We start from the raw sequence: 10,072 nt of genomic DNA, 5'->3' as shown, positions 1-10,072 counted from the left end.
CTGTAACAGTAAACTTACAATTCATGGCAATGTCATTCACAAATATCATTTTATTTATGCCAATTTATATTTGATTATTCTACCAGTAACACCTGTACTGATACTATTCATAGTTTATCCTTTCTTTTCTAACACTGCAGTAAATGAGATAATGACTTTTTAAAATGTGATGGTTACAGAAAATGTTCAAATAATAAATGTAAAAATTGGTTTTTGTTGTTTTACTATGTCACTTTCTGGTTCAGAAAGCAGTGAACATCTCAGTGGAGATTCAGTTCATGGTTTTGTTACTGTGATTCCTGTAGATTATTCAAGGCATAGAGGATTCTTGCAACCACCTGATCAGTATAGGTATAAAATAATTGGATATATTTTTCTTACACACAAAATCATAGTTAATTTCTCGTTTTCTTTTACTTCTTGCTTTATTTGATTTGTTTATTTAAGTTTATTAAACTTTATTAAAGCTTGTTTTATAGTAAATATATTTTTTGTTTTAATCCTTGATCCCTTCAAAATTTTGTTTCAATTAATCTACTCTGCATGAATCTAATTTGTTATTAGCAAATTTTGTGTTGTTTTTATCTGTAGTTTTGATTTGTTGCTTTGATAGTGCTCTGTTATTATTATATGGCTTGCTGATTTACTTATTGGTTAAATTTTTTATTGAATACATTATTTATTGTCATAGTGATCAATTGAAACTGAAAGTTACTAAAAATCTAAAAAGCAAACAGAAATGCTAATAAAAAAAGATTCAAGTGTTGTTAGATTCAAGTGGTGTATTAAGGTGGAGAAACTTGATCTGAAACTGTTTTTTGTCAAACAAAAGAAATTTGTTTAGTTTATATATTTTTTTCTGTGGATAAATATCAATGTTTAAATTTTACAGTATTTTATTGTAAACCTGATAGTAGTACTATATTTTTAAAAAATGTGAATTTCGAATGTTTCTCCACTGCATGTGTTTGTAAACACATATGTTGTAGGTATCTAAATCTACTAGAATATGTATAAATATTACTTCAGTAGGTAATATTTAATTTTATACTTATCAGAATTTTTCAATTCATGATCAGTCTTCAACTGAATTTATAGCAATATATTTATGTCATTGTACCATGATTGTCTGCTAATTTTTTAACTTATTTGGGTCATATTGTATTTTTAATTATTTGAAAAAGTCTGAAAATGATGGTAATGAAGGTCCAAAAATTAAATAATTGGAAAGTAGGTTTGTTTGGTTTAATTTTATATAAACCAACCATTCATTCATCATTGAAATGTGATCTATTGAAACTGAAAGTTACTAAAAATTTAAAAAGCAATCAAAAATGCTTCTGAAAAAAGGGTGATTCAAGTGGTGGAGAAACTTGATCTAAAACTGTTTTATTTTTTTAATTAAATAAAGTTGAATAATTTAAAAGAGCATTTGTTAACCTACCAGCAATAACATTTCATATTTATCCAATACTACAGGGAATAGATAAATAACAACTATTTCATTTCAAACATCTTGGAACAGGAATCATTGCTTATATCAAATTCACAACTTCTTAACTAGTCACGATGGCAAAACTTCTCTTTGTTATATTGCTATTCATTGGTTTGGTAAAAAAAAAACTATTATTATTATAATAGTTTCCTACTCTTATTACTATTGTCATAACCATGAAAACATTTATTTTCTTCTTAATTTAATTATAAAATTCTCTGATTTGTTATATTTATCCATTGTTTACTATTGTGAGAAATAAAAGGTGGTTAGTTAATACAAATAAAATTGAAGGTTAATAAAATTAAAGAAAGATTTTTTGAAAATTCGGCATTTAAGCATGGCCACACTTTTTCAATGAGGATAAGATTGAGCTGATCGCTTGTACTTTGATAAGACCAGTTCAATTAAAATCGGAGCCATTTTTGAGAAAATGATAAAAAAGTGGAAAATTGATGATATAAAGTTTCTCCTCTACTAGTAAATTTTAGCAAAATATTTGTCACATTCCAGGCAAAAACCTACCTCCAGCACTGAGGTCGGGTCGTATTGACCAGGGAGTCTTTTCAAAAGCTAATTTTTTCATTCTAGGTCCTAAGTTCTCTTTTCCCTTCCCCTTAATCCCTGAATGTGACTAGAAGAACCTTTTAGTATAACCCGAAATATTGTTTGGCAAAGAACGCATGAGAACAGACACTTTTGACCTGACCTCAGTGAACGTGGAACTTTTAGTTATCATTTGACCTGCCCTCAGTGTTGGAGTTCCGTTTTTGGTTCTGTGACTAGATTTTTTTTTGTGATCATTTTACTTTGCCCATGGATCAGAAGAAGTTTTTCAGTGATAAGGATTATTTGGAAGAGCTTGAGTGCCAAAATCGGGAAGAACCAATTCCAGATGAGGATGTTAGTGACAATCTGGATTTTAGTTAACATGAGACTGAGAATGAGTTTGGGTTTGGTTCAGATGACTCCGATTCTGTGGATGACACTGAAGAGGAACAATGCTCTGATTATCTTGAATCGAAAAATTTAAAAAAATTGGTGGTTCAAATCCTCTCCAACTGCAACTGCAACAAGAATGCAGAAAGAAATTCTTGTTAACCTATTTACCTGGAGTACGATTAGGATTTAGTGATACAAACTCCGAACTAGAGGCGTTTTCCTTTCTTTTTTTTTTACAATTAATTGTACTACACAAATAAGAAGATCAATGAGGTTGCGGGTAATTTCACAAATTCTCATCATGCCATGTAAATAGACTATAATGAAATGAGAGCTTTAATTGGACTATTCTTTATAGCTGGAATTTACAGAGATGGTCACTCAAATACAAAAGATTTGCTGGGAATTGATAGACCTCAAATTTTCATTAGTACCATGAGTCGGGAACAATTTCACTTCCTCCTTCAGTCCCTCAGATTTGATGGCTCAGCACACGTGCAAAGAGGAGAGGAACTGACAAACTGTCTCCTATTTGGGACGTAGTGAAGATGATTAGAGAGAAGCTTGACAAGCCATACACTCCACATGAGTTTTTCACTATTAACGAACAACTTATTCCGTTTCGGGGACGCTGGCCCTTTCACCAGTATCTGCCCAATAAACCAAAAAAGTACGGACTAAAAGTGTTTGCTATGGCAGATGCACGAACACTTTACTTGTTTTAGAAAACATTTTCAAAACGTTTGAAGTGTATATAGGAAACCAGCCAAATGGACCTTATCATCTTGGAAACAGTGCTCAACAAATTGTGACTAGCTAAGTCGACCCTGTGATGGGTACTGGCCGAAATATAACTACCTACAATTGGTATACCAGCATACCCGTTTCATAGTCTCTATTGAGAGAGTACCTAACAATTGTTGGAACACTTAAGAGAAATACACGTGAAAAACACAGCTCTATATTTGGCTTCACCAAGGACCCAACACTGGTTTCTTACGTTACCAAGAATAAGAAAGCAGTGATCCTACTGTTGTCAGTACATCACAGTAGGGAATTGATGAAACTACAGGTCCAATGAAGAAACCGAACATAGTAACTTTCTACAATTCGTCGAAAGGAGGGATTAACACCAATGACCAACTCTGCTCTAACTACAGCATGGGAAGAAGAAGCACTCTGAGATGCCCAGTTGCTTTTTTTTTTTTTTTTTTCATTTACTAAATGTGACAGGAATAAATTCCTATGTGGTGTTTCGGCAGAATATAAAATTATAGATACCACCCTCTACATATCTGAAGAATTTGGCTCATGGTCTTGTGCAAATATATGTAGTGAAACGATCACAGAACTCCAGACTGTTGAAACAACTAAAATGCAAAATTCCATCGTCTTTGAACGAGCGACAAGTTGTGGTCTTTCAACAAGCTGGGGAAGAAGTACTTCATAAAAAATGGAAGCGATGCCACCTCTGCCTGAGCACTAATGACAATAATAGTATGCTCAATTCTGCAGTCATTGCAAACAAAATTTATGCAAATCACACACTCATCTGCTGTGCAAAAATTGTCCTAATTTTCTTCTTAAATGTCCGCACTTACCATTTTCATGTGTAGTTGGTCTACAACTGTTTTTCATCCATAATTTCTTATAACTTGAATTATTATTAATTATATTTCTTTATCAGAATGTTACGAACCAATAAATTTTAGATTTTTGTGTAGTTCAGATTATTACTACATTTTTAGCTACCATATACTTGCACATTTTTCGTTAGATTCCTAAAATAGACTTTTATTTTCGTAAAGAAAAAATAATGTTTACGATTAGCTTATGTGATAACTTTGAGTTTATAAATAAAGTGTATCAGTTCTTGTTGTATAATATGGACTTACATGCTCATTTACCTTCTTATTTAGATAAAATTATTATACATGCAAATTGTGGGTCATAGTGACCCGACTTCAGTGTTCATGTTTGTAAATTCAACTCAGTGCTGAAGGGTTAAACATGTAATTTTAGTTTCATACAAAGACACTCAGACCATTTTACAATCTTTGGTTATTTGGACTGAGGAGACTCAAGAGAAAATATGTACAATACTTTCTCTTTCTATATATTTCATATATAAGTAAGTGAAAGTTATGAAAATAATTAAGTTTTCAATTTTAAATACATCAATGAATGATGAATGTTTTTATTACTGCAATTGAATGTAAAGATGAAGAAATATACAAGATCTGTTTTCGCTGTCTACATAAATCATTTTATTTTATTGTTTAATACCTCTGTTGTAATCTACTTTACTTAAACAAAGATTTTTTGAATTGACATTTAGAGTAAGTTAGTTTATAGCTGTATATTAAAATTGATTAAATTGTAGATTTTCCATCAAATCTTTTGTGAAATGTTAAAAACGATGGAATAGTAATTTAAATATACATTTTCTCTACTATTATTTTGTCACCAGTTCCACAAAATTAAAGGAATGGTGGCTGAAATGGATTATATTTAAGTTTTATGAAATCATTGTTGATGAACTTAATAACTTCTTAGGACCTTGAGATTGTTGAATTTTAACATAATTATGACACTCAGTATAGAATGAATCAACCTAAGAGTGAATATTTAAAATACAATTATGAACTTATAAGTGCTCCTACAACCTCAGTCTAACTATTAACAGCAATAACAATACTTCCACCTCCCAAATTTAATAGTTTCTTCAACTTTCAAACTGTCAGTTTTTAACATCCAGTGCTCCCGTGCATCAGGTATATGCCTGTTGATTCTTGTCTTATCAGAACAAATTATTGTTAATCAGTCATTGTCTGCATAAATTATCTGTGAAAACTCTTTGTCTTAGACCTTCCTTTGAAAGCTGTATTCTGATATTGCCTTGATGTAACTATTTTCTCTAAAGCACCTACATTTTGCTAATTTTTCATTGAATAGATTGATCTCATTCAATTTTAAGGATAAAAAACATTATTGCTCTATTCATATAGAGTTCTGTGTATATAGTTCCCTATTTTTTCTGTTTGGTTTCTCAAGAAGAATGATTCCAGTTTTTACCTTTTAACTTTGCCTGTGAATGTGTGAATTCTATATATATTTTAACAAAAGTTTTTATTAAAATTGTTAGATCTTTTCACGATTGTAATACAATTCTGAATAGACCTTTTTCCAGGTACTTTTCTATTTTAATGGCTCTTATTTTCTATACTCACGAGGCTGCTTGGCTATGGCAAAAGACTGAATCTTGAGTTTTTTTACAGCGTTGCTAGATTTTATGTTACTACATGTTTATCTTTCAATGAGCCTGTCTTCCTTATTGAAGAGAATACTAGAAAATTAATCAATATTTATGTGTTGAAGTAGTTCAGGCTGTTCTATGCACATGACTGCAGTTTTATGTAAATATTATAAAATGTCATTGAAATGTAGAATTTTTATTTAATTATGGAGAAAAATATTTAATTAATTTTTTTTTTGCTGATAATTATAACCTCTAAAATTTGTGTTAATAGTAATGTCTTCCATGATTACTTATTGATTAATTATTTAAAAAAAAAAATAAAGTTGAATAAAAATTTTTCTTTTAATTATCTCCTTTGAGTTATCTTTTCTCTCTTTTTCTTAATTATACAATTTTTGTTACTGTGGTTTTTATTTTATTTTCTTTGTGCTATGGTGACTGCATATTAGAAAACATAGTCCATTCACACTGGACAAAAGCAATGCAAAACCTTAAAACTAAAAAAAATTATAAATCAGCTTCTCCATAGGGTGGTCCTTAAGCGAGGGTAAAAAAAAAAAAAAATAATTTTCTTTAAGGCACCCTTTTATTTTGATCTACACTATGAAAATGAATTACTGTAATTTTGGGGGTATTTTGGAGCTTAATTTTAGGCTGATATCTTTTCTAAAGTTTTTGTATTTGCTTAAAATAACTCTGAGTTTATTACAAATAGTTAGAAAATGGCAAATTCTGTAATATGACTCAGACAATTTTCAATTCAGCTGTGAAATTGGTGTGTCATATCCATGGCACCTGAAGTTTGTTAGTTCTTGTTTAATGGCTTAATACCTTTAGATCATCAACGTCTTTGCTTGTTATAGTTATAAATCTGCACAAACACATGTATATACATGCACTCATGTACCTAAATTTCGACATAAACAAAAAAAAATTAAAGAAGTACTATATAATTAAGATAGAGGGTGATGTGCTTTTAATAAATTAAATTCTAATATGACTTTGGTTTCCTTATCATTGAGAGTTTCTGATAAATTGGGGTCAGTCCTATTCTATTTATTGTTGATAAATAGTGAGAGAATTCTTTCAAAATGTGTTTAACTGTGAGATTGGAAAGATAATATTGGCAATTCCCTAATAAGGAGAGAGTGCTTGAGACTAGTATGGCATATTTTCAAGGGGGTTAGAGCAGTAGAGTAGGAAGTTTCCTCCTTGGGGTAGTTTATAGACCATGGTTTTTCTGCTGTTTTGTTTTCCTTCAATTTACTTTGAGCGCTTTTATCCCACATGACCTGCCATCTTGCCATCAGGTTGGATTCTTATAATAATTGGATGTTGGTGTTCATCAAAATATGTTCAGGATTACTTTCAAGAAGTTCTTTGTATTATTTATTATGGTATTATTTTTGAGAATATGAGAAAGATGTGGTATTGTTACAGGTGATTTTAGGATCCAAGTTTGATTATGAGTTTCAGCTTTCAGCAGCAGAATTGCTTTAAATGCTGAGATTACCATTCTTTCTACCAAAGGAAGTTTTTAGTTTAGTTTCAATCGAAAAATGGAGAGTATAGATTGGAAAATATATTTGTATGTGGGATGGTTGAAATAATTTTGAAATATAATCCATTGCTGGTTTTTGCCCGCTAAATGAAAGGGGAGGCAGATCTGCTTTAGAGCAAATTCTGAGGATGGGATTTGTTCTGAATGTGCTGGTTGCAATCTGGATTCCGGTAAGATGTACTGAATCAAGCTAAGTAAGGTTTCAGTAATGTGCAGAGCAATAGTTAAAAGACTCTTAATCCAGTTTAGCACAAATGATTGGTATTGACGTTCTTAGGCTGGCAAACAATTGCTTAGTCATCTTCAAACATTAAAGGTTTTGCGCCTCTTGTTAAGTTGAGCCCTAGTTAGTTTGTCGTAAATGAGAACATAGTTGGCCTAGGGATGCAACCCTTAGAGACTGTAATTCTCCAGCGCATATAACTTTAGAACATCCAATGGAATGTGTTATATTTTATGACAGGTAACCTCCATAGTAATCGTTTCACCTGGTTGAATAAGTAATACATTTTTTTTTTTTTAAATTTATTTATTGATATTTACAACTGTACATAAATACATCAAGTAAATTTGAGGAAATCATAATGGTATGGTACAAGCATGTAGAGAAACTACCCATTGGTAGCACTCTAAAAACATTTTTACAATATAAGGTCTCGAGGTCATCTTCCGAGGATTGTCCGGAATAAAAGGGGAAGCAATATTAGAAACTAATGGGTTTAAGTGGTTAGGGAGTTTGTAATGGAAGGATTGATATCTGGTTCGGGCTAGATCTGTTACAAATGGAACATTAAGGTCTTTGTGGATGATTTTATTTGTGATAAAGTAGGGAGCATTTAGGATTTTACAAAGGATTTTGGATTGTAAGGATTGGATACTAGTGGAATTCGAAGGATTAGTGGAGCCCCAAAGCTTAACGCTGTATGTCCAGCTAGGCCTTATAATTGTCATGTAAATCAGTCTTTTATAATGAATTGGAAGTTTGGACCGCTTGTGTAGTAAGTGCTGTAACAGTCTAAATCGACGTGCAGTTTCCTGTCCTTTCAGTCATCTTTCTTGATAATATTATATTATTTATAAGAATGAGTATTATATATATCCTTTATATTTCGAATTATTTAAAGAGAATAAGAAAACAGACCCAATGCAGAGGTAAACTAGTATAGTTATAATTTGAAGTAGTGTATTAGATATAATACCAATGTCCTAATGTAATGAATGAAAGCTTTACAAGTTTAAAATACATATACCCTTAGTCAGTCCATATCTTAGTTCTCAGTCCGTTCCTTTCAAGTTTCCTGTAGTATAGAATTTCCCAACTGTTATCCTGTTTAGACCCGCCACAAGGCAATGTCTTGGGTCCAGTCCTCTACATTCTCTTTTCCGCAGATTTTCTCTCCACCGGTACCTTCCCAGCAATCTTCGCCGGTATTAACGTCATCCATTCTTCCAGATCAGATCATGACACAGCATCCTCAAACCTGCAAAGACCTCTCCCTTATTGTAGACATGTGTAACAATTAGTGAAGGATCTCAGTTTTCAGATGACAACAAATTTCTATTTTACAAAATAATAGTTAAACCAATCTAGACTTATGGACTAGAACTGTAAGGGCAGCTGAAAATTATTTCATCAAACACATACAATCCTTCCAGTACACTGTCTTTCGGCGGATAGACAATTCCATACTGTCAGACTTAATGTAAATGTTGTATTCATAAATAAATGAGTTTAACATGTTATTTTACTTCAGGTTTAATTTTTTTCCTATTTATTATTTTGTTATCAGTTTAGTTTTTATATCTCTGTGAAATATGGTGCTCTCTTATTTATATTACCAATGTCTGGATCTATAATATAGCATGTAATACTTTTCAATAAAAGAAAATGAGGATGACCGAATCTCATAGTGTGTGTGCGCGTGCGTGTGTTTGAGAATGTTGTTGCTGACTGGGTATCAAAAGCAATCACCGTAAATAATACAGAGGAGGACCGAGGGAAACTATCAAGAGATTGTTTAACGCGAGGGTGGTGGACACAAATAAAATGTTTTTACTGTTCTCACTGTTTTATTAGTTACGGTTAAATAACAAACAAAACGTTCTTAGTGTAGTGAGAACCAACAACACATACACTAAGCTTGATGGCAACCTTCCGACTGTTATAAAACCGTTACAAGCCGGTACAATCGATATATCCACAGTTTGCCATAGAGCAACGTGTATATAATAAAATATTAATTTGTACATCTCACTTTAACAGAGATATCCGCCAGTTTTGCGGGAATTGACACCGGGAGAGAAAGAGGTCCTGAGCGTGTTGAAACAGGGGGAGAACGTAGCAGCATCGAGTAATGGGAGTTCTAGAGGGGAGAGACCCGCGGATATGGAGGAATGAGTAAAGGTAAAAAGAAGTTACCCTCGCTTACCATCAGGATAAATCAGATCAGCGGGGGTTAAATGATACTTTCCAAGCCCTGAAACGGTGATACTTTTGGTGAGGAATGCAATGTATGTCTAAGTACAAAATACGACAGACACCCGCGAAGGGTGACGCAGGAACCCACCGCAGATAAACCGCTAAGAGATCTACAGGTTGATACTTTCTCATGGAAAAGTTATAAATGGTTTACGGTCTTGAATCTCTTCAGCAAAGTTGCGATGGCGTGTCAAGTGAGGGACAGGTCGACAGTAGCGGTATGGGCGTTGCCCAGGGGCGTATCGAGAGGAAAAAATTTATGCAAGTATTGGGACAATGCGAATTTACGTGATGTAATGGGCAAACTCGAACTCGAGACCATCATGTACCGGAAAT

The 10,072-nt window shown here is 32.5% G+C and overlaps 1 long non-coding RNA gene across 1 annotated transcript; it reads left to right on the top strand.

Moving 5' to 3' along the window:
* On the top strand, window positions 1-6,047 carry LOC106691296 (uncharacterized). The gene is made up of 2 exons (XR_001344760.1): window positions 1-351; window positions 5,628-6,047. It is a non-coding gene; the product is annotated as an uncharacterized lncRNA (long non-coding RNA).
* Window positions 6,048-10,072: the final 4,025 nt, after the last annotated feature.

The sequence above is a fragment of the Halyomorpha halys genome, unplaced genomic scaffold (assembly GCF_000696795.3).
Source record: "Halyomorpha halys isolate HHAL.00 unplaced genomic scaffold, Hhal_1.1 Scaffold2210.1, whole genome shotgun sequence".
NCBI classification, from domain to species: Eukaryota; Metazoa; Arthropoda; class Insecta; order Hemiptera; family Pentatomidae; genus Halyomorpha; species Halyomorpha halys.
The sequence above is the reverse complement of the archived record's forward strand: the minus strand, read 5'-3'. Positions and strand labels throughout refer to the sequence as shown.